Below are 838 nucleotides of genomic sequence, written 5' to 3' on the forward strand. Positions count from 1 at the left end.
ACGCCATGCTTCCATGAACAATAACTAGTCTAGAGACGCAAAGAAGTCGTCACAGATTAACCACGCTAATAACGAGGATTTCAGATGAGATAGATTATCGCTCATTAAATTTCTAATAAGCTCTTTCGCGAAAAAAATATGCACACTGGACGATAAGTCAATCACCTCCAACAGACGTCATGCTATTATCGTGTAATACCACCTCTAGCGTTGGTTTATAGCCTACACTGGCGAGGAAGAGGGATCACAAGTTTCTTCAGAGGAATGTGTATGCTTTGCACCCCTGCGAACACGGCTGCCGTCATCTTCAAATGGAGGAATGTGCGCAGCAGATTCGTCATGAAAATGTACTCGTAAAAGATTGGGCAAAACATGGTTACCGATAATCTTGAAGTAAAGACCCTGGCCCATATTCATGGTAATCTGAACTGCTGGTTAAACTCCTCATTGAGTTGTCGCTTCACTAAACGATTTGAATCATTTGGAAATAAGGAAAATCGTTCGTTTCTGAGACTACGCCTCCAAAAAGCTACTATGAAGGCTCTGTTTTCTTTGGTCCACTGAAGATGTACAGCTTCTTGTGTCGCTGTGAGTGATGGTGGTTCGCAAGGTATCCGAATCTTAATTTTCTCTGCACCCAGTTCTCGGAAACTGGCCGATGTGATCCTACAGACACTGACAGTTGCAATCCCTGTCGTATTTCAAACCGATTGTCATTGACTGGGTGCTATCGGATCCATGTCAGTTACAATATTTTTTCGAACACTGTTCCTACGCCGTGTTAAATGGCTCCGAAGGGTGCAGCATTCCATGTAGACACTTTAGAAAGCACACATTC

This window comes from Schistocerca americana, chromosome 1 (assembly GCF_021461395.2).
Source record: "Schistocerca americana isolate TAMUIC-IGC-003095 chromosome 1, iqSchAmer2.1, whole genome shotgun sequence".
Classification (NCBI taxonomy): Eukaryota; Metazoa; Arthropoda; class Insecta; order Orthoptera; family Acrididae; genus Schistocerca; species Schistocerca americana.